General features: G+C 43.5%; 1 long non-coding RNA gene across 1 annotated transcript in view; it reads right to left on the reverse strand.

Annotated features, from left to right (window-relative positions):
• Positions 1-24679, reverse strand: part of LOC115907963 — a 260012-nt gene that overhangs the window by 169714 nt on the left and 65619 nt on the right. Inside the window, exon 2 of the long non-coding RNA XR_004061083.1 lies at positions 18351-18455. This is a non-coding gene — a long non-coding RNA (uncharacterized LOC115907963). The remainder of the gene's footprint in view (positions 1-18350; positions 18456-24679) is intronic.

The raw sequence follows: 24679 nt of genomic DNA on the forward strand, positions 1-24679 counted from the left end.
TTTTGTATTTCAAGCCATAATCAAAGGGGGAAAATAAACCAAAACAAAAACACACAAACCCCCCCCCAAGACAGAAACAGAGGTAAAGTTTAGAACAGGCAAGCACAAAGGTTTAGAACAAACAGACCTAATTATGCTGTTTGTTCTCCAACCTGAGATAAAAATAATCCTTAACATATTAACAGGACTCTTCAGTGATACTTCAGATATTCCTCCCAGCAAATCGTTTAGTGGAAGTATTTTAGGAAAAACAGCTCCCACCCAGGTTTCCTTGTACATTCAAGATGGAGGGGACACGAAGAAAAACATATTTTAGTAAACTTCCATCTGAATTTACAATTATATGCTAAAATAAGGAAACCATTTACTGTACAATTATTTAAATATATTTCTTTACGATATTTGGCAGACAGCATGAGGTCACATCTTCTGTACAAGCACAGATGGCTGAAGCTTTAATAAGTGACCTGTCCTAGGAAGGTGAGCCAGGTTCTGAATGGAAACAGGAACAAGTCCCAGCAGGATGCACAGACGTCAGCCAAGGTGACTGTTCCATTCAGAACTGTCTCACTGTTATTTTGAGAAGTGTTTCACTTATGTGAGCCACTGCTCCACCCCGGGCAAGCCTGATCCCAATTCAATTAGTCACTGGCAGCAGCAGCATTGCAGTATGTAATTACCTTAAGTATCATCTCCCCTTTCCCAAAATGTAATTAGGATCCCTTCCCCTCTCCCAAACAGGGACATCCAGCCACATTTCAGCACTGGGCTCACCCTGCTCACCAACAGGTTGACCCCCTTGAACAACAGGCTGTCCAAAACACAAAGAGAACACATAAATGAAGTACTGATCTTAAGGACAGCCAGGTTTTACTGACAGTTCCCACAGAAAAGCCTGACTTGGCCCATTTCCATGTACTGAGAGCTCAGCTGGACAGGCAGTTCCTGTCCCAGGTGCTGGAGTGCCAAAACAAAACACAAGGTGGGAAGGCTCCCACCTTTTCTGTCTCAGCAGGTTTTGTAGGACGCAAAGGCAAACTCTGACACTGGGGCTTTGCTGGTCCTTGCCTTCTTAGAGCTGGCTTGGGCTGTGAGTTCTGCACAGAGCACAGAATGCTTATGGACAGGAAAGACCCTGGAGATGCTCCAGCCCAGCAGCACCAGGAACCACGTCCTGCAGGACACACGTGGGGAAAGCAGCACAGCAGGGAAGAGGAAAGGAGCCCTTTCCCCAGACAGCCCCACAGAGCACTGAGGAACTGGTCAGAAACAGTTTTGTGCAATCCTTCCAAAATTTCTACCAGGCTCTCAAAAAAAGTGTAAAGCCCTTTTAAAACTCAGTGCATAGTAAAAAACCCCAAGGAAGCAGCAAGGTCCCCTTTGCTTCCTCACCTTCTTTTCAGGCCAAAACACATTGCACTGACATTGGGTTTTGGCACAGCAACATCTAAAAAAGTCCTTGACGAATATAAATTCCTCATCAAATTATATTTGATGGCAATAATAGGCATCTTCTATTTTCAGTCCTAGGAAAAAAAATCAGCAAACCAACATAAAGGCATTTTACATCCCCTGAACTCTGTGGCCCCCACTTTCTTATTAAGAGGGTTTGAGGTTAATCAGTTTAAAATTGCATTGATTTATATAATCATTTTGATTCGGTGAGGGAATAAATTGAAATGAATTATGAGGTACATCTTAAGTATATGCTCCATTTTGCTGCTTGTTCAAGATTTGGATATAATACAAGGGAAAGTAACACTTATCCCACAGAATTCTCATGGATCTATGGCAGTCCCAGTGCCAAAGATGCAAAGCAAAGTCTCTGAAATAATATTTAAGAGTGAGGGAAGATGCGAAAGAAAAATTGAATTTATCAGCAGTTTGTAAACAGAATTAAAAAGATTAAAAATTAATACAATTCCTCTTATCACATTGCTTAGTCCTGTTGTGTTCAGTAGGGGAAGTGAATTATCCTGGCACTACCATCATCCTCCTCCCACAAACTTGTACCCAGAGATCCCCTCTCTCCCTTTCAGAGCAGAAGTTTTCTGGGGACTCTAACTAAAGTCCCACTTAAAAGCTGATTTTAATCAGCTGCTTTGCTAAATGGAGAGGAATTTGATTAAAGCTTTTTTAAGCTACTCTGTGGTAGTATCTTCATAATCTCTTCAGAGGGTGGGACAGGATGGGCTTTAAGGTCCCTTCCCACCCAAAGCATTCCAGGATCCTGTGCACTCTCTGCAAAAGCTTCTGTTTCAAAAAGCAGAATAGTTTTGGTGTGCTTACACAAACATTGCTGCAGCATAGTAAATCCAGAAACATTCATTTCTTTGGAATTAACACTAATGGCAGTTGAAGACAAAGATTTTAAAGATTTTAAAAAGGCCACAAGTGACCCTCACTCCCAGCATGCCGGAACTGCTTGAAAAAGCCTGAATTATTTTCCATATGCCTCGTGGCTGTATTTTCTCATGCAATTGGAAGAGCTTTGAATTTCATTGAATTTAGATCCCAGTCTGACTTTTTTTTCCCATCTGCTTTTATTTTGGCATCAGGCTGGATTCCTGAACAGACACAAACACAAGCAAAATCTGGTCATTTCCCCAAGCCAAGGTGTACCAGAGCAGGGAAGCTGAAGTCCCTCGTGGTGAACACCTTTACACTGACAAACCAGAACCTCCTCTGCCCTCCTACCTGGCTTTGGTCTCTAAAAAAGAGCCAGCACACACTAAAAGATTGGAGAAACAGATTATATTTTTAAAGTGCAACATATTTTTTCCTCTGATTCAAAACAGCAAATGTTAAACTTAAAGACTCTTCCTAGTGCATGTTAGTGACAGGCAAGGCTCCCAGAGGGGTGACTGCCTTCAAAGACAGGTAAATGAGGGCCCATATAAAACAGCCAAGTATTGATGTTGTAGTAAAATTCAAGAAAAACACATTGGCAGACAAGTAAATTTGTCACTAATAATTTAATGTAATTTCCCTAAAATGGAGGTAATAGGTACTCGGGGAATACACCTCCAGGGTTTACATCAAATGTGCCTGTGGAAAATTGTGAAATAATTTTTTTTTTAATGTAGATGCTTTGGCTGACATGTTGGTTTATGATGAAAATGACTCTCCTGAAATGATAAAGGGGAGGGGAAAACAGCAGCTCCCAAACACACCCAACCTGTATCTCCCCAGAGCAAGCCCAGAAGAGCCCTGGGAGCAGGGGGGGCTGAGCCCTGGGAGCAGGCAGGACCTGATCCTTAATTTCAGCAAATGCAGAAAGCACAGGTGGAAAAGATAAGGTGGGACATGCCGTGGTGTTTGTAGGAAGGGAAGAATTAGGCTACGGATTGCTTAGACTGGTTTTTTCCCAGTTTTACTGTGAAATGACTGAAGAGGGATCAAATTCTGGAATAAAATCTGTGAATATAATTGGAAAGAACAGATTTATAGTCCCACAAAGTGATAAAAAATCAAGCAAGCCCCCGCCCCAATTCCCTCCAAGCCCACAAACAGCAGCTTTTTCTCAACGTCACAAAGAGCACAAAAAATGATCCCTCAGCTGAGGCAGTTGTGGTCAGTGGGATCCCACTGGAATGAGCAGCAGGGGCTGTCCTTGCCAAGCACTGCAGCCAGGCCTGTGTCCTGCTCCCCAGGCAGCACACACAGCACAGGGAGGAATCACAGCCCTGAAAATCAATGGGAATTGAAATCTTCCTCTCCCATTCCCTGGCACTGACCGTGCTGGCTCTGCTGGTCTGTTTTAGCACAGAGGATAACTCCAGCACCTCTCAAACACAAAACACCCACAAATTCCTGAACAGACAGAAAAAACGATATTTTTTCTCTTCTCTTCTCTGTTGCTGTTTAGTTTTGGAGTATTGAAATAACAAGCAATACAGAGAAAATTCCCAGCTGCTTTGGTGAGAGCAGGAAAACCAGACATCCAGATTCAAGAATTTTACTTCTTCTGTGAGAAAACGTCTCTTTAAAATTGCATTACTGGCATTTATGATTCATTCTGTAAATAGTGAGACTTCCCTGTATAAATCTGAAATTCACTTCAGATATTTTGAGTTTAATAAGAATAAAGGCACCCCATTTTTCACAGCAATAAAGAAAGATGCACCTGCCAGGAGCCTGACCAGGAACAGACTGGGAAGATATTCAGTGAAGTTAAAACCAGAAAAAAATATGTATTGATACAAAAAAGAGAGCTCATCTATCATTTCATACCAAAAGATGCATGTCATATGATGAATTTAAAACAATAAAAAAAGCTGTTGTTTTTGCTTCTCCAGATTGGGAGAATCAGCGGAGCAGCAACAGAGAAAGGATTTTGTAAGCTGTGATAGGCAACGAGGTGCAGCTCAGGTGTGAATGGGCCCTGCCAAGGCTCCTGGCCAACAACCTTTATCTAACCAGAAACTGAAGTGTTTTGTAAAATATTTAATTTCATTTTTGCAGCAACAGATTAATTAGTCTTAAATCTGCCTTGCCCTTGGTGTCTTTCACCTGCTGATCTTCTCTACTATTTCCCTGCTCTCCTGAACAGTCTCTCTTTCAGTAACTCCCTGGAGCACATCAGGGGCACCCACATGCTCCCCAGACTGCAGTGCCCTTCTGCCCGGGCCGTGGGAGCACTCCCAGTTCGGAGTAAATCAGAGTAAGGCCTCCTCTGCCAGGGGCTGAGGGGGGAACAACCATCATGACACAACTCCTCAACTGCTCAAAGGCAAAGCAAAGATAGAAGAGATTATAAACTCTAATTTTAAGTAACCCACAAGTGAGGAGCCTTTTACTTACAGCACTTCAGTTTCTAAATTTGTTGCTTACTCAACAAAACATTGAGGTAATTTAGGTTAATATGAACTTTTGCAGAGTATTTAATTTCTCCTCTGACTGTTCTCTAGTTTTCCATAGTATTTTGTGTATGAATCCTTCCCAGAGATGAAGATTGTACAACAGCAGCCTTTGATACACAGAGACACCAGCCAGGAAATTGGAAGTCCAGGCTGAGCCTCGTCCTTCATTTACACCACAGCTGAGAGGGGAAAGCAGAGACACCGAGCTACGGACAGGGAACAGCTTAACTTTTAATTTCCTGGATGTTATCATTTTAAATAGGAGCCTTGCTGTTATTTAAATCTGTCAGAGAGAGGCAAAGGGAGCTAAGAAAAAAGAAATAATATGATTTCTTTGAGCAACAGGAGTTGGATAGTCAAAGTCATTTGCTCCAGAAGAAAAAAGCAACCTGCAAGCCGACAAGCCACAAAGCCCAGCCCCGAGGGGCACTGGTTTTCTGCAGTTCTGCTGGACGAGGCCAGGTGGTGTCAGACAGGGCTGCCAGCCCTGAGAGCGCAGCTGAGTGCCAGGTCCCACTGCAGGGACCCCCAGAGACCCCCGTGCCCAGCCCTGCTCTCCTTGAACCAAGAGCCTGCTGACAGCCCTGACTCGGCCAGCAGCACGTGCAACACCTCTGACCGAAGTTGTGAACAGCACAGAAGCCAAACACTGAGCAAACATCAGAGACAGGAGGCAGCCCTTGGGAACCCCAGCGTGCTGCCATCCCCCAGTGGATTCTCACGTCCTCGTGGCAAAACCTCCAATAATGCTGAGGTCTGCTCAGCAGCTGCCCCAGCTAAGGTGCCCTGGTGTCTGGGAAGACTGAGTGGACACCAGAGTCATGTGCTGCCCAGCTCGTGGTGGTCTGGCCTGAGCAGAGCTGTAGGCTCCCCCATGAAAACAGCCCAGAAGTGTTTGAGAACTCTGAGTAGTTGATACTCATCAAGGGTTTCAATAGCCCAGGCTCACAAGAGAATGAAGGATGTTCATTTGCAAACTAAAGAGTTACAGAAATTTGCTCTGAAAAAAGTGTAAGAGATTTTAAAGGGAAACTTTTACACTTGATCACTTCATTTACAAAGTGAAATAAGAAAAATGGGGAAAAGGAGAAGGAAGCCTGACAAAACAAGGAAGCCTTATCAGCCTTTCAGGGACCTCACAGCAGCTGCAGCAGGTGAAACAGGACATTGGAGCACCAGCACAAGGAGACAGTTCAGGCATGGCTCTGATTTATTTCCTTCTCCTGCACAAAAGTGCTGACATACATCTCGAAGCACGCTTTGACATATGAATGTACACTAGACCGTTTACTCCATAGGTAATTGTACAATTTCCACTGGAAGACAATTCTCGGGACTTGGTGAAAGGATACTTTTAGTAATGGATGACCCCTGAATAATTAATTATTCCTCCCCATTCTACCTGTCTCAGATCCAGGAGTCAATTTCTTCTCCAAACACTGCCGGGTATTTTTCAGAGCTCATCTTTGTTATTAAGTTGATTTTCTGGATCCTATTGTATAAACATTGTATCTTTCAAAGGGTGGGAATGTTTCATGTCCTGAATCGTGAGAACATGGAACAGTCTGTACTTCTGTCCAATGAAATGGACAGGGAGAATGACAGAACCTGATGGCAATAAAAGCTCATCAGTGTAGCTCTGATTTGGCTCCACTACATCAGCCAAATGAGAAGTTTATCAGGAAGACTTATATCAAGAAAATTTAACAAAAATCATCATCCCACTTTGCTATGTGGCCCTTGATGCTGCATTTTATTCTTTATTTATCAGCAGCAATGGGCACACAGAAAGCTCAACTGTGCAAAGAAATACAGCATGTTATGTTCAGAAAACTGGTTACACCATCGTGGTGTCACCGTTGCTGAAAAAATGCACAAGCAGATATAGGAAAAATGTCCTTCCTCGCTTTGCACGTAGAGAGGAGAGGCAGGGACAGCAGGGATGAGAAGAGATAACAGGCGGGTACGTGGGAGCACCTGACATCACACACTGAGAGAGCACTGATCACTTGAGGACTCCAGCCAGTTAAAATCTCTGACATCCACGCTGCAAAGCAAAGCTCCCAGAGCTCTCCTACCACTCTCTTCCTGAACACAGAAAAAATGGTTTCCTTTTCATCTCCAAGGAAGGTGATGCCATCGAACCCTTCTGTGCCCTCTTCCAAACCACCCTGGTGCTACTGGGTCCTCAGTAGAGGGAGTTGGTGTGAAAGAAAATACCTGAAGTGCCACTTCTGGGAAGTGACATCTCTGAGGACAATGTGTGGTGGAAGAAAAGTGACGCAGGGCAGAGCCCAAGGACAGGGCAGTGGGAGGGGTGAGCTGGAGCAGTTCACTGCATCACTGCATGGCAGGTAACCCAGGGACTGACCCCACGGGAGAGAGGGTGTGCACTGTGCCCTGAGCCACCCCTGCTCCCCCAGCTCTCCCCAGCGCTGCACACCCTCCCAGCACACCAACATGAACTGTCACCAACCTGCACTTATGACCTAAAGCAAGTCAAAGCAGCAGCAGGATTTCTGAATGAGCAGGATGACAACGATGGGAACATTTGTCCCTAACAGAAGGCAAACTCCCCCACACACCCAGCAAGGTTTATTTCTACCAAGACAGCTTTAACTGGCACTTCAAGCAGCACAGCCATATTTAGTTCCTGGCTTTGCACTAAGAAACACTGTCCAAAGTAATTGGCTTCCACATTCACATTGGAAAGCAAAGACAAACCATGGAGCATGTTTGGAAAACCTCAACATCTGGTTATAGTAATAACCTCATAAAGAGAGAATTTCAGCTGACCCATTTCCTTCCGTCATTCCAAACATGGAGAGGAGAGAGATGTCACCAACCCTTTTTAGTCCTTGAACACCAAGGACCCAATGGATCAATGAGGTAAAAGGTCCATGTCCTCAGCTGCTCCCTGGGGACGAGTGGCATGGCATGGGAAAAGGGCTTTGTTAGTCTCCACCAGTGACTTCTGAAACAGAAATGACAACTTGTCCTGATCATCTGCAGCACTTTGAGGCAAGTCTCGTGAACAGGCTGCAGCATGCAGCCCCACCTGGGACAATGACATGGAAATGGAAAAGCAGGAGGAGAGCAGAGACAAAGCACCTTCCAAAGGACGCAGAGCCCCAGCTGCCACGACAGACACTCCTGTACAGACTTTCTTTTTTAAATACATAGAAAATGATTTCTAAACACACCTGAGATTTGCAACACTGGGGTTCCCACCTGTGGCAAAACATTAGGGATATCAACAACGCAGAGAAATTTTCCAGCAATAAGGAGAACTGTGTGCTCAGCTTTTGTCATAGCACAGCAGCACCCCTGAGGCTGGGATTTTAGCAACTTTTTAGCATTTTAAATGTTAGTGATGAAATTCCCAAGAAAAACAGCCCTTTACTTGAGAGCAGAGGCCAGAGACTTCACAGCCTGAGGGCTCAGAAGAATCCCAGGGTACATGGCCGTGGGGAGAAGGTTTCTCTTTTCAGGCACACAACAATTAAATTGGTAGTTTTTATTTTTAAATACGTCCTGTATATTTTTCAGTACCAATTTTACAATAAACACCTATGCATAATTTGCAAAGAGGGATTCTGTGCAGTTACTAGGAAGCCCAACTGCTGTTAGCAACATTCCTAGAAATTTGTTCTTTTTTGTATTTTGAGGCTCTCGACCTCCACTAACCCTGTGTTCACCAGCAGCATTTCCCTGGTTTCTGCTTTCACTTTGAAAGACTCAAGAAATTGAAGACTGCTAGTACCTAGGAAAAGAGTCAGCCCTTTTAATATTGTCTATCTTCCACAAAACCGTCAACAAAGAAACCCATGCAATAATCTCTGCACCAAATCCACATTTCTGCTTTAGCTGTTCCAGTTACACAGGAAAAAACCTTAAAAATATCCAGCCTTGAAATTCCAGGCATCCAGTGACAGGGATCACAGGATCTCTAGAGATGCTGTTCTAGCAGACAAGGACACGTGCTGCAAAAAACACACATCTTTTATTTATTTACATTAAACACAGACCAGGCTCCCACTCTTTTCCTATTTTCACAGCTTACAGTTCTTTATTTTTTTTAAATGAAGGCACAACTTTGGATTCTCAAGTATTAAAATGTACATTAATGATAAAAGATGACCTTAAAAATTATTTGAGTTTGTCACTAAAATGGACCTGGACCCATCATTACTTTACAATAGATTTTTTTATTATCTGCAGGTTTGCACAACTCTTTCATACCTTTATGATTAATGAGTTGACTCTTATGTGATTCCAACTAGACCACAACAGACCTAAGTTATGTTTCTTTTTCTTTGTGTTTTCTATGTCTTCTGTGAATTTTAGAAACAACGAATTCGTTCCAAAATTAAAACTAAGAATTTAAAATTTACTAAGAAAAGGAAAGCAATCTCAGTTGGAGAATGATGAAATAAAGAAAAGGTCATAATGTAAAATTCTGATCCAATCAAAATCAATGGCAAAACTTTGCTCCATTAAGGTGGCAGAATCACCCCACAATTCCTTCCCTCCATGCCCCTGGCAGAGTCCAAAGGCAGGACAGGCACTCAAAGGCTTCACTCAGATCTGCTCACATGTAACCCTGACAGTTACAGTGATTTTTCATTCTTTAATTTAAATATTTCCTTTTTTTCTACCCATATCAACCAAATAATTTACGTCTCCCTCAGGACTCTGTATAAGCCAAGTGGGAAAGTTCAGCTTTTCCTGTCTGCATCGGTCCTTTAAACTGATTTTTTATATTTTAATGAAAAATTCCCTCCCCAAGTTAATTTGTGGATGAGGGTTTGGCTCTCACATGAAAGGAGCAGTCCAGTGCACCCAATAAGGGTCTGTGTCATCCTCACTGAGAAATTTTGGACAAGGAACAGAAAATCTTTCTGATGTACCATGAATCTTCAAAAGCAGATCACAAAGGAAATTCTTTTGAAACTGTAAATTCCCAGGTACCACAAAAGAACAATGTGCATTTTCTCAGCTTGTCTGTGGGCAAAATAAAAGCTTTTTATGAAACAATAAATTCTCAAGATGATTCTTGCACACCGGTTTGCAGCACAGAAAATACGGAACATGAGAATATGCACATCTGTGGTACTGGGCACTGAGGAATTCTCAAGACACTCCACCAGGTTTTCCAGCAATGATAAATAAATGGCATTTTTTATATGCCTCTCTATGTATGTGTATCAAGAGCACCCACCCACAAGTGCTCTCTCCATGTGGAAAAGCAGGACTGCTTCAAAAAAAAAAAAAAAAGCTGTTTTTTCTTTCTGACAAACGGGCATGAAATAAGAGGCCGACATCTGCCTCTGCAGGTCATTCCAGTCAGGCTGCTGCGTGTCACAATTCCAACTGCTCCATCCATCAATGGCAGCCCAAAAATTAACGTAGCCTGGAAACTCTGCAGCAAGACAGTAACAGCCCAATTGAAAGGCTGACCTTCGGAGAGCGGCGGGCTAAGATGGAAAAATTATTTCATGCCCTGCACCAAAGCCAACAGCACAGTTCACAGGGATTTGCAGTTAATTTTTTTAGTTAGAAAATCTGGTTTGCTGGTGAACAGCAGGGAAACTGCAATACCAGATAAGGAAACTGTTATAAAGGCTTTTAATTTCAAAGGCATTATCAATTACATCCACAGAGATGCACTTCTGTGGCATTCAGGATTTTAATTTCTCTGAATTACTGATTAATATATTTTTTTAAAACATAACCTATTCAGTGTTATAAACAACACTATTTTCTCAGTGATTGATTGGGTAAAAACTATAGTTGATTAGCCTGAAAAATTTGATTGAAACAGGCTGCAATTTTTGCCAAATACACACTTTCAGGTCCAATTAAACCAACGAGACAATCTGTTTTAAAATAAATCCTCGAAGTTGCTGTACTGAGCTCTTTTACGCAGGAGTCAATCACAGAAGTTATTTAATAACCAGAGACAAACAGGTCAGCCCTGTGCCTTTACCCTCCCAGGCTCTACCCCAGACCATGGCAGGGATTAATCCTCTGTTAAATCACCTGCTAACACCCTGTTAATTGCTCCATAAGCTAATTGAACTGGAAGCTTAATAACACACAAATAGCAGAAACACCATATAGCTTAAAACTTCAAGTAGTTCAATAAAATTGAACCAATTAAAAAGAAAATTCAAATAATCCAATAAAATTGCCAGACCACATTTTAAATGTGCATCCCAAACTTTAGAAAGTAATTTATTTTTCCCAGCCCTTTCTCTGGAGATCACTGAAATAGCTTACTGAGCGTTTTCTTCTCTTACAGAGTTTTTCTAATGTTACAAAATATTTTCCTTCTTACACAGGTAGGTAGTTCTGCAACAGCATCAAAGACACCAAGAAATCTGGATGATGTCATTAAATACTAGGACAGAACAGAGAGCCTCAGTGTCCCAGTTTGTCAAAACAATAACACATGTATATTTTGTTTTATACAAAACAGAAACAAGTATTATCCTGTTTAGACTGAAATATATTTAATGGCAAACAAAGCCCCCAGAGTAGTCACACAGCTAATTTCTTTCACCATGGTACAACGATACGGAAAAATTCCAGGATTTTGAAAGACAGCAAGCACCCAGATTTTAGTTTTGATGAGATGACAATTTTGGTTGACAGTGTTGGGAAGGATAGAATTAAAACTGCTCCCTTATTTTTGAGTACAATAAAAGATTTCATTAACCCGTTTGCACAATAATCTGCACAGGCAGAAACCATGCAGAGTTTTGGCCAGAGCAGCTGGGGCTGCCCCTGATCCCCAGCAGTGCCCCAGGCCAGGCTGGACAGGGCTGGGAGCACCTGGGACAGGGGAAGGTGTCCCCGCCATGGCAGGGGATTTAGGGTCCTTCCCCCCCAAACCACTCTGGGGTTCTGTGAGAACAAGCTGATTGACAAATCCAAAATGTGCTGGCCTGCGAAGCGGAAGAAACTCCAAGACAAAGATTTGCACTGCAAAGACTGGGTAGTGAGGGGAAAACAGCTTCTCCTCCAGCATGGGCTGTTCAAACACAGAGTTAAGGCTCATACAGAATTAACAGGGCTCATTTTAATGGCACACACTAGCCAGGATGTCAGATTAGATGGTTTCACACTCCTTCCAATCTATAACCAACGAAAGAATGCATCAGCTGCACTTCAGAGTTCCTCCCATGCTCTTGTGAAGGACCCGGTGGCCACAGCTTCCCAGAGCGCTGCTCCTGCGCAGGGAAGCGAGTCCCTCCCACTTCAGTTCCCCCAGAGAGCAGAGCGGCTGCTGAGCCCTCTGCTCTGAGCGCATCACCAAACACGTCTGCAAAGCTGCTGCACACCACCGAGAAACTGCAAAGTTCAAGTTATTCCAGGCCATCTGACTAGCAATTACTTTCCACATTCTCTCTTCAGCTGAAAGTTATTGGTTTAAGCATTAAAAAAACCTAAAAAAATTAAAAATCAGTTGTTTTGTGCAAGAGTTTTAACAATTTTCAGTGACTATGCAGACCTGAAAAAACCTTCTACTTTAATAATTATGATTGTTTACAGTAGTAACAACTGTATGGAGTTCCTTATAGTACTCTAGAATATTATTCTTCAAATAAACTGTGTAATTATAACACACTAGAGAAACTCTGCCACTATCTCATTTCCATTAAACTAATGGAAATTATTTACTCTTTTTTTTGTTGTTTTCCACAGAATTAATGCACACGATGAACCATTTTTAACTAGTCCTGAGACTTAATAATTTACACTCAGTTCCCAGATTTCTTGCCAATGAATTTGACTTAATGAATTCCAGCAATTTTAAGGGGGAAAACGTCTTTAACAATGATTGCACCAAGGGAAGGTATGTGGAACATCCCCTGCTGCTTTTGAAGGAACAAAAGCTGCAGTCAGCGTCCTTTAAAGGAAACTCTCCAGACTTCAATCTGCAGCTGAGCAGGTCTATTCTAAAGCAAGCAAGGTTTCCTACCTGCCTGATGGACCCTCCCCAGAGGGGCCCATGGGAGCAGCGGGTCTGACTGACTGAGGGAAGCCACCCCGAGCCCCAGACAAGGAAAAGCCTCAGACTGCTCTGTGAGCAACGCTGCTCGGCACCAGGGCAAAGCAGGACACGAACCCGGAGCACAGGCACGGGAGGAGCGACTCAGGGAGACCTTCAGCAAGTGTTCTTCTGTTGTACCGCACGTGATTCCAGACACGAGGACGAACGCATTCGTTCCCAAGGAGAGCAGCAGAGCCCTGTCTGTCTCTCCCTCCCAGTCACACATACACTAACCTAAGTTGATATTCACCTTCAATGATAATTACAACTGCATCCACTAAATGTTAGCAGTCTTGTGACTAGAAATGGGGTTACAAATTATTGTTCTTTTAATTGGAAGTTTGGAAATTGGCTGGGAGAACAAGGGAGGCTGGTTTGCACTCAATATCAGATGGGAGAATTCCTGGGCTGCATTGTGGTGAAAAGCAGCGACAGCTCCCAAGTGCTGCAGAGGCAGGAGGGACAGAAATGTGCAAAGACCCAGAGGAACAGACAGGGAAATAGAGGAGAGTGGCCATGGGGCTGTGCCAGCAGCCAGGCCCGTGGTGCCACCTGCAAACCCGCGCAGTGCACTCTGAAACACTGCAGTGTTTGATTCTTCCCCTTGACAGAGAGCAGGGCTCCACTGAAAGCTCATTTAATAAAAATAATGCAATGCAAATGAACCTGAATCAGAAAAATTAGATTGATGGAAGTAGCTCGGTCGCTGTAATTACACAAGGTGTATTATTTCTTAAATTCTCTTTGCATTAAACATATACCATACATTTATCAAACATAATTAGCAGTTTAGGTGACAAGGATTTGATTTTTCTCCTGCAACAAAAAATCCTTCTACGTGAGTATATACATCTGAAACAGAATATGAACATTTCCACACTATCATCGTTTGCTCCTCAAAGAGCATAAAATCAAAGAATCAGAGGGCAAACACTGTGTGGGACTTACAAAGCAGAAGATGAGGAAGATGGCCAGGTCAGCCTTCTGTAGATTTCATGACCATAAAACAAAATTAAATCAGTCCCAGCTTTTAAGGCTGTTAGTCAAATACATCATATTTGAAATCAAAATAATTGATGATACCCCAGGTCTCCCTTCTAATCAACCTTTACTTTTTTCAATCATCTAAATAAATTGATGACAAAACAGCAAGAGAAACAGAAGATGCAAAAGAAAGTTGACAAAGTTGAATTTCCAGCATAACTAAGATAATCAAGTTTTTCCCTCTCTCAGCGTTTCTTGGAGGTTTTGGACTAATGGGAGGCTTTGTTTAGGTTTTGGGTAGTCTGGGGTATTTTTTAAACAGCTTCACAGAAAATAACTGTATCAAAATAATGGCAGAAAGCACTTCCATTTTTTTCTCTTCAAATCCCCATGGACTACGTGGGGACCTCAAGTCAAAAACCTTCACTTTAGAACAGTAAATAAATAAACCTGCTAAACCCTTCCCAAGGCTGGTCAACTGTAGCATAAGTAATGCAAGAGGCTGAGAGATGCCAGATAAATTTGATTACTATAAAAGATGGGAATATGTTTCTTTCCTCAGAGAATTCACAAAAAGGGGTCAAAAACAAAGCAGCACTGAAAGCCAACAACTTCATTTCTCCAGCAACTCAAGGCGAAAATACAATACAATTCCACAGGAATGTTTTATCACATCGGTGCAGACACCTCCTAATCTTCTATTTCTAAAAAAGGGAAATAGCAAAGATAGAGTCCAGGCAAAATGGGGCTTTTCTTTCTTTTCTGGAAAAGGCACTCTGATTAGTATATCAATTTAGCAAAGAGTGCAAGAACTGTTTTCCTCTTTCACCTGCTACCAGTGTCATAGAGGCTCTAACACATTTCAGTTGGAAAAAAAAAAGTAATCTTCCACTTCTTGTTATTCTTCCAATTTGTCAGATTCCCAAATCATTTATCTCAAATGCATTCAGGAGCACCATCAGGAGAAATGACCCATCGTCCTTTCCTTGTTAAAGGAAAACAAAGTCCTGACTCAGTGTTAATTGTCCCAGCCCTGAGTAATGGTGGGATCCAGAGATCCCCCTACACTGTTCCCCAGCTAGGAGACAGTCCTGATTTCTCATTTTCCCTCTGTAAATAGATGAGCTCCTGCCAGCTGCTGTTACCACGGCACCAGTATTTTGCAAACCTCTCTGGAATTACTTTTTCCTTCGCATGTCTGAGAGTGGCACTTGATTTTTCACATCGTGTTGGTGGCACAGTCGTACCTCAGTCAGCTCCTGGCCCCTCCTCCTGAGAAAACACTACCCCCTTCCAGCCAGCAGAAAAGCCATTCTTACTTGGATCTATTCAATTTCACCTTATTTTCATCACTTCTTCAGAGTCATCCAGTTCTTCCTATTTAACATCCCAAACTCCTGCTCCATTAACAGCATTTCCTAGCACTGGTTCTTCCGCACAGTTCCAGTAAACCACAGGTAACGTATACAGAAGAGTTACACATAATATGTATAAAAGAAGGTTGATCTTTGAAAAACAAATAACTTCCAGACAGCCTGATAAATTCACTTTAGTCACACAAACTTCTTGCACGACATATCTTACAAGCAATCTGCTGCAAAAAGCATTTTCCATGGGCTGACAGCACCAGTTGCTCTGCAGGACTCAAGAAAGAACAGCTTGCAGCATTTTTTGTGGGTATATTTTTCAGAGACTAAGATCCACACCCAAATTTGGTCAAAATCTGTTTAGATTCAGTATTAAATGCTTTGCAGTAATCAGAGTCCTTTACTGTGTCAAACAATTTCAGTTGAAAAAAAAAATTACTATCTGGTTTATTCATGCTATTGCTTCTTATTTTATCATGGTCTACTATATAATTGCCCTGCAAACATCATGTAACTCCTTATTTCCTTTTTTCCACAGTATATGCAATCCAAACCCCTCCATTTCAAGTAAAGCAAAGTCTAAATAATATTTGTAATAACACATACAAAACACTACCTACAGTAAATGATCATAAAGGCGGCACCTTCATTTGCAACTTCAAGGCCAGGAGACACCCATGGCCAGGGAGGAGAGCTGTTTCCTCAGAAGAACAAACCATGAAACGCCTCAACAAAGATCCCTAACCCAGAGGCCACCCCTGCAGGGCCTCCCCAAGCCCCCGACAGGACCCCAGGCAGGCTGGAAGCAGCCAGGGCCATGGGCTGGGGTCCTGGAGCACACCTGGGACCCTGCCTGGGGACACTGGGGAGCTGTGAGAGCACAGCCAGCGCCAGCAGTTCAGGGCTTTCTTCACCACTTCCCTGCCTCTGCACTTCTGCTCTGACAGGACAGCTCCCCAGCAGGGAAATTCAGCGGCAGGATCCGTCAGGCAATTCAGAAGCCCCAGATACGGAATGAAGGAACCAATACTGAGGAGCTAAGAAAAGGGCAACTCTGCCTATCATGGCAGCAAACAGATCAGCTGCTGGCTTTAAAAGCCATCTATATGCTGCTCTCTTATCTTTTTTCTTTCTGACCACTCAAAAGCTTGCTTGCATCAGCACAGCACAACAGCAGAGCTGGAAGGAAGTCTGTACTTTTAGAGAGCAGAAACACAATGTGAATATGCAAAAAAAAAACACCAAAACAAAACCAAACAAAAAAAAAAAAAAGAGAGAAAAACCACCAAAGCAGGATTTATGGAAGTGTTCTCAATTTCTTCAGACACTCTGTTCTCCTTTCTAAAGAATCTGATGGCACAATATCAAAACTATTTCTCTTCCACTATTGTTTTCAATAAAAATGTAAAAAAACCCCGACCATCAGCAATTTAAAAACACAACAAATTTCTCTGATAAGAGATTTAAATATGCAAAGACTACACAGAAAGGGTGCTGAAAGGGCACTTCTAGAACATCTATAAAACTAAAATGCAAAAGTGTATGCAGTCACCAGTGCACACATTCCTTAAACTCTCACAACTCCATTTGCAGACTGGCACAGATGTATCAAACTCCATTGCTAGGAAATGCAGATGTTTGACTAACCAGGATGATGCTGCTCTGGACCCCTGTGTGTCTGTTAGAACTGAAACCACCTTATTTTTCCCTACAGGAGCCACAACATGAGATGCAGGAGGACAGTTTGGGTGACTCAGCTGGAAACAGAGACTGTTCTGTCTCATTGCTGCCCTGCAGCTCCTGCTGTGTCTCAGCCACACAAATCCATCATTCCCCAAACCCTGCACTCCTGGCTCTTCAGCTCTTACTCCACTCCTGCTCCTAAACCCACTCTACCTCTCAAACAAACCACTGGGCTCCTGCTCTTGAATCCCATCCTTCAACTTTTAAAATTCTCACTTTAGGACAGTTCAAAGCAACCTCACCAATACCCTCAGACTCACGTGGCATTCTGTAAGTAGTGCTGCTCAGGCTCAGAAACCCACACAAACCTAGAAAACTGCCTCAGGATATTTATTGATGCACCATCTTGAAAGTTTTTTCTAATGAGTTTTGTTGCTGTGAAAGACTTCTGCCTTTCAAAAGCACAAGAGTTTTATAAAAAAATTAAAAGTTGGCATTTCTGAAATACTATTAGAAAAACTTGAACAACATGGTCTAGGGGAAGGTGTTCCCATGGCAGGGGGTGGAATGAGATGATTTTTGAGGTTCCTCCCAACCCAAAGCACCCTGTGAGTCTCTGAAATAGCCTCTGCAGCAGCGATTTCACAGACATCAATGGCTCTGCTCGCCCTGTGCATCAGACAGGAATTTTTCATTTCATACATCATTTAAAACTTACTGCAGTGATTCCACAAACCTGTCTACAAGCACCTTGTTCTCTCCCAGCCCCCTCCAATTCAGGGTAGTTTGGGCAAAAGTGAACACACAAGCAGACTGCCATAACACTGACAACAGAGAAGCAAAGCAGCACTTAGCACCAGATACTGAAGAGAAAGATCTCATTCTCTCAAATAATACTGCATCTTCTATTTGAATACATCAAAATAAAATTACACTGACTACACCACCAGCAAACTTACCCCAAACATCCCCCAGCAAGCAACTAGCATTAGCACACAGGCATTGCAGTGTTTTTAAACACAGATTTGCATTTAGATCACATTTTCAGAAATCCCTCTCCCAGGACATTGTAAGAGTGTGGATGAAACCTTCTCTTCCCAAAACCACTTGTTCAGACCTCTGTATTCCAGATCCATTCACACAGACTGATCATTGACTGCTGCAGCTGCCCAGATAAAATAATAAAGATCACAATTATTGCTACATTTATTATTTCTGGAATAGGCCTTCAATGCTGAAATATAAATTCTGAAAATACAGAATGCCATAATCTACATTCAAAGACTTCAACTTGCACTGCGGCCACAATTCACAAATCTCCAGACTGAGGGCTGAAAATCAGACAGCTTTCACCTAAAACCCAGCGTGGAAATCCAAAGTTAGAGGGTTACTCACCATTTCTGAACGACTTCTGGACTGTAGCATCTAACACAGGACACTCCCTGCCTGGGTTTTAATTCAGTAATTCCTCTTCTCGTTCAGGATAAATCCAGAAAGCAGCTGGCACAAAGAAATGGAAAACACACATTTAGCTGGGGTTGGATGTGAACAAACAGAATTTTGTCTTGTCCACATGACTAACAAAAAATCTTCCATAACATCCTTCTTTTCAGTCAACACCAAAACATTACCGTAAGCACCGGGAAAAAAACTTTGATTTAAAGTAAATGAAAAGACAAGGTACAATGATTACCTGAATATTCCTAATACTTTTAACATGCTGGAACACGTGAGTTTCCAAATGTGGTAAGTCATAGCACTCAAATGTTCTTGAATCAGGAGAATTTTTGTGTGTAGCACAGCATGGGAACACAAGGAATGTTATAAAATCGAAGGCCACTCAATGGCAGTTTCTGGAAAGCTTCCCAAATTACTTGTCCCCACTAACCATCCACACAATGAGGGATTCTACTAACCACGAATAACCACCAAGGGTTCTCTGGCTCCATTTGTGCGGGCAGCGTGTGAAGGTGCCAGCCGGTGTTCCCAGCTCAGGACCTGCAGGGCAGCAGAGCCAGGCCCGGGCAGAGAGCCCCAGGGGCACCTCCAGCCCTGCTCTGGCCACCAGAGGTGAGGCAGAACGGGGAGCAGCCACTGCTGCACAATCCCTGCACAGCTCCCTGAGGCTCTCCTGCACCCACAGCCACAGGCTCCCCACCCGTTACACACCACAAAGTAAAGATCCATAGCTCTAAACTGTTCCACTTCATCATGAACTTCTCAACTCACCAATCAATACAGTATTGAGCAATAAACAACAAGCCAGAAATATTCTTGAACAGAGAAACCAAGCCCACCCTTCTTCAGAATTGTGAATTGTGCAGCTCACACATTTTCCAACATAAGTTCAGGAAATAAAAATCTCATTAAAGCTTTAGCCAAAATTTCTAATTCATCAAAGGACCATGTTTTGAATACCAATGAATTTCATGAAAAAGAAGCGCTTTTTTTTCTTGTCTGCATGTCTGTAAAATCTCTCTCAGGTTACAAAACCAAATCTGATGACACTGAAAAGTCTTTCAGGAACAAAGACAGACGAGTAAAACAACCACCAGATCTCTTTAATTCCATGCAAAAGTGTCAACAGCAAAATCACTGCATCTCTGCCATAGCAGAATATTAAATAGTTCATTAATATCCATTTTCCCTTCTTCTCTTTTCAGAGGCTACTAAAATTGCTTCTGTTTGATTTTACATGAGTGAAACTCCTCCCAAATGAAACAGGTACAAGGATCTTGAAAGAACACTCAAGTGCACATCACTCAAGCCCTTGGCAGGGCCTATCTCTGCAAAACAACAATAGCATCCCACTAATAACAATGACTTGCTTAACTATTCATTTTGGTAAATAATGGAACTGAAAATTATCTAGTGATGGATTTACACTTTTACAATGCATCTCGGGGATGAAAATGAATAGGGACAGAGAAATTATGTGTGTTACAATGGCTGACACCACAACTTGAGATCCAGCCTCGCTCCACAGAACAACACCAGCTGGAAATGTGGCACTGCAGTTTGGAGCATTTTACCTTTGTCTAGTTCTACTGTGAGACATCCTATATATATTATTTGTATTACAGAAGCACTTACAGATGCCAATTAAAACCCAACACAGCTGTAGTAGGCAGAAATAGTATGAAAACTACAATAGGTGTCATAGCCATTTTAATTCCAACCACAATAAATCGCCCATTGCTCAGATACTCCTTCTTTTATCAGTTACCAGAGAATTTAACATTTTGTATGTTATGAGAGAGCACTAACAGAATGGCCTAGGCAGCCTTTTTTATTTAAAAATCATACTATTATTTCCAGTGGAGGCCCAGAGGGACAAAGCCTGGTGACACAAGGCTTGCTCTTCATCACCTTCCTCGAGAAGCCCATGGAACTCCAAGACCATGCGGACCATCAGGTGCAAAATCAGAATATTTGGAGGCAGGAAGGTGACAAAGGCAACAACTTTTCTGGAAGCAATGAGAAACACTAGGTTTCTCTTTAAAAAGTTAGAGATTACTTTGTGTTTAAGTTAACAAATGGCAAGTGTTTACCTGTGACTATTAGTTCTCTCCTAGGGAGTTTATTATAAACAGTATTTCAAACACAGGACTTTAAGAGACAATGTATAAATATTTTAAATGGTAAAATATAGGTGCTGGCTTTTTTTTGTACTATGTCCAGAAAATTTGCACAAACACATCAAATTCTCCACCTAGGGAATTTACTTTATTGTTAAGTTTGCATTTAAAACAAACGTACATGACCTATTTTGGGGCTAATATAACTAAAAGGAGCCTATTTGTTGTTTATTATTTATAGAAGATTCACTTCAGATTAGGCCTCTTGCGGATGTGTGTATCTGTGTGGCATCACAAAGCATCTCCAGATCTCCCCAGCACTAAAACACACGAGGAAATGACAAGTTAGGATGTATCCAGTACACAGAGTGTTTTATAAAAGCCAAGATTAAAAGCTGGTTTTTCCCTCCTCAGAAAGGCCACATGAAAGAGCTGCTACCCTGGGTAATGCATTGACCTTCTGGGGCTGATAATGACAAGTTCAAGTTCCTGGAGTTGGGGAAGATGTGGAACTAAAGTAAGTGCACTCAAGCAATGAGTCCATCTGCTCTGTTAGAATCCCAGGCGCAAACCAGCCCCGTGCAAAGAAAGAGGAGAACAGCTTAATTTCTTTTATTTAAATAACCCAGGAGTTTTTCTACACCATCAGCATGGCTCAAAACTGCTTTCTTAGAGGCTTCAATCTAAGGCACTGATTGTTTCTTTCCATTTTAATAGAAAACTTGAAATTATTTCATATAAAAGGTGTCAAATTTATGAAAATAGAGATGCAAAATTGCCTCTCATGTCTAAAATTTTTCATTTTTAGCTTTTTCTTGTAAACGGAGAAAGAGTAAAACACGGTAAAATCATATCTATTCTGTAAGAGATAAAACATCTCTTTTAAAACTTCTAGAAAATCAGAAATGCATTTTTATACAACAACTAAGAAAACCCAGAGCTGACCCAGAGCCCCTGTTCTGGCCAGTCATTGGTGTTGTAGTTTTGGGGGTCACAGTGCTTGGAGCTCTGGGGGGCAGAGTAAAACTCCCCCAGACGCTGCAGGCAGCACTGAGGCTCAGAAAAGCAGCTTCAGAGCTGCAGCACCTCCACAGCTGGCACTGCTAAGGGTGCACTATAGCGTGTACTGCTGCTACCCACATACAACGTGCGCTGCGTGGTAGCACATTCTGCATTTTCAAATATTTATATTTCAAATTACACAGAGATATTACAACCTTTACATCTTTGTTTAAGTTATTTAAGACAAAAAAATAAAGGCTAAAACAAATGCTATGACTCCAGTTGGTGTAAATCAACATGTACATCATCAGGTTTTAATCATCAGCTCATGCCAAATGGTTTACATTGAAAGATTCCTGCCAGGACAGGCTGTGAGCGCAAAGGGAATAAAATCATTCCAAAATAAATTCCCTTTTAAATTTTGCTCTAAAACAGTATTTCTAATTTCTTTCTCCTCGCCCCCAATTCAATCTCATCTCAGAAACATTAATTTATTTAGAAAGAGAAATTAATCACAGGCATCTCTACAGTCCTGGGTGATTCCAGTCCAGTCAATTTTTGCAGATTTTTGCCTCTCCTTAGAAAACACGGTGATATTAAATACAAAACCCCACACACTGAAAGAACACTAACACATCTGAAACAAGATCTCGAGCTGAAGTTAAGAAATTGCTATAATTAAACTTGTCCAGGAAGACAGATTAAGGTCAAATATGTCTATTAATTTTGGGTATCCAGTCTAAGCCACCTTAGACTTGATGTTTTTCCTCTGAAGCAGAGCGTTTCCCAGCATTTAGCTGGTTGCTGACTGGTTTTCCCGGGGTGTTTTCCAGCCCCAGGCGGCGGAGCGGGCCCGGGCAGGAGCGGTGCGCTCCCCGCGCTGCTGTCCCCGGCCCGGCTGTCCGCAGCCCTCGCTGCTCCCTCCCGCAGCCCCGGCACGCCGTGGCTCTCTCCCAGGCCGGGAACTCAATGTCCCCGGCGTTCGCCGGGAGCTGCGGAGCTCCCACAGCTCCCGGACGGCCCCGCTGGGGTCCCCCGTGCCCACGGAACCCTCGCGGGGCTCTGAGAGCGCCGGGCCCCGAGAGCGCCGCCCGACAGCGGCACCGGCACCGGCACGGCCTCGGCTGGTGGCGACAGTCAAGGGAGCCAAAATTCAGTCACAGGCAATGCTTTGGGTGGGAAGGGACCTCAAAGCCCATTCCATCCCACCCTGCCATGGCACGGACACCTCCCACTGTCCCAGGCTGCTCCAGCTCCACTGTCCAGCCTGGCCTTGGGCACTGCCAGGGATCCAGGGGCAGCCCCAGCTGCTCTGGGCACCTGTGCCAGGGCTGCCCACCCTGCCGGAGAAAGATCCCTTCCCTCTCTCCCATCCATCCATCCCTCTCCTCTGGCAGCGGGCGGCCATCCCTGCAGGCCCCGCGAGCAGGGACACGAGGCTGCCGAGCCACAAACGCTGAAGGGAGAACGGCAGCTCCCGGCGGAGGGGGCCGGGCCGGGCCGAGCTCAGCCCTGAGCCGGGACCCGGGAAACGACCCCGCACACCGCGGTGTCCCCGGGACCGGGCAGTGACCCCTGTGCGGGCAGTGACCCCGCACACCGCGCTTCCCTGTGCGCAGTGACCCTCAATTGTGCGGCACACCGCGGTGTCCCCGGCGGGCAGTGACCCCTGTGCGGGCAGTGACCCTGCACACCGCGCTGTCCCCGGGACCGGGCAGTGACCCCTGTGCCGGGCAGTGACCCCGCACACCGCGCTGTCCCTGTGCGGGCAGTGACCCCGCACACCGCGCTGTCCCTGTGCGGGCACTGACCCCGCACACCGCGCTGTCCCTGTGCCGGGCAGTGACCCCTGTGCCGGGCAGTGACCCCGCACACCGCGCTGTCCCTGTGCCGGGCAGTGACCCCGCACACCGCGCTGTCCCCGGGACTGCGGGCAGTGACCCCGCACACCGCGCTGTCCCTGTGCGGGCAGTGACCCCGCACACCGCGCTGTCCCGCACCGGTGACGCGCTCGGGGCCGTGGGGACGCCCCGCACTCCTCTCGTTCTCATCGCGACCTTCTGGCTTTGAACAAAGGCGCCGCTCCCGCATCCCGCGCCCCACACAAAGGAGCCAAACACGGCACCGCCACCGAGGGCAGCCAGGGGTTAAAAACCGAGATCGCAAACAAATGTTTCCATAATCAACACTTACCGCAAGCAACGCTCACAAAACTACAAGAAAAAGAATAATTTTCTGCAAACAGCAGAAAAAATGTTTTCTTCTTCAGGGTGAAAAATCCCTTTTTTCAAGTACGTCTTAACCTTTTCTATTTCAGGTTAGCTTGGAAAACAGAACAGGCTACCCTGAGTTTTATTTTTAATTTGACGCATTAAAAAAAAGAAATATCCCTCCGAAAATCCTAGAGCCTGTGGCATAACTTCTTCATTTAGATAAATTCTAAAGTAGCTGTTATTTACCCAGAAACCAAAGAACAATCTGTGTTATTAAGATTTTTTTCTAATACATAACATTATTCGTTAACATTCCTAAATATTCATTATAGGAACACACAGCCTTTAAAAAGGTGATTGTTTTTTCATTACATTTGGATACTTGGGAGGATTCTGTGCACAAGTTAAATAAACAGATATCTGGCTAATTTTCAAGTGAATGTTTAAAACACAAATAGTATCAATCAGGACAAAGGCAGGTGCTCCCTGTCTCAGCCCCTCGGGGAGCCCACCCTTCCCCTCCCAGCCCTGCTGGACCTGCAGGAAGCTCCTGAGTTCTCAGCAGCTCTCTCAGAGGGAAGGCAAAAGAATTTTGCTGGTTCAGAATCTTTCCTTCTTTTGAAGTTCCATATCTGGTATTTTTAAGTCACACCCTCCTTCCCCCATCTTTCTGTGACACAGAAAGCGTCACACTTTGTCCAGACACAATTTCAACAATTTCATTTATACCAGAGGGTGCTTATTAGTACAATCAGATACTTATTTGCGTTCAAAGTTACTGCAAAAAATTTAAGTACCAGAAAATTAATACAGTGCCTTAATCTGAGCATAGTAAACTCCAGGCGCCGATCTTGAAACTCATGCTCTAAACTTACCTGTTGACTTTCTACAACCATACACAAAAATCAAGTAATTGCAAAAAAAAAAAAAA

The sequence above is a fragment of the Camarhynchus parvulus genome, chromosome 11 (genome assembly GCF_901933205.1).
Source record: "Camarhynchus parvulus chromosome 11, STF_HiC, whole genome shotgun sequence".
Lineage (NCBI taxonomy): Eukaryota > Metazoa > Chordata > Aves > Passeriformes > Thraupidae > Camarhynchus > Camarhynchus parvulus.